Source organism: Corapipo altera, unplaced genomic scaffold (assembly GCF_003945725.1).
Source record: "Corapipo altera isolate COAL_440 unplaced genomic scaffold, ASM394572v1 62, whole genome shotgun sequence".
In the NCBI taxonomy this organism is placed as follows: Eukaryota; Metazoa; Chordata; class Aves; order Passeriformes; family Pipridae; genus Corapipo; species Corapipo altera.
Window position 1 is genome coordinate 311,927 of NW_020884894.1, and position 206 is coordinate 312,132.

Below are 206 nucleotides of genomic sequence, written 5' to 3' on the forward strand. Positions count from 1 at the left end.
CGCCCCCGGCGCTTTCTCCTGCCGGGAGAGTGACAAGTGCTGCTCACGGCGCCATTGGCCCGCCCACCCGAGACGGACAAGCACGAGGACCAATCGCGGCCCGTGGGGCGGCCGCCCCCGCCCCCGCCCGGCCCCTACCATGACGGGCCCGGGGCGGCCCCGCCGCGTCACGGCCCGGTCCGAGCGCTGAGTGGCGGCCCCGGCCC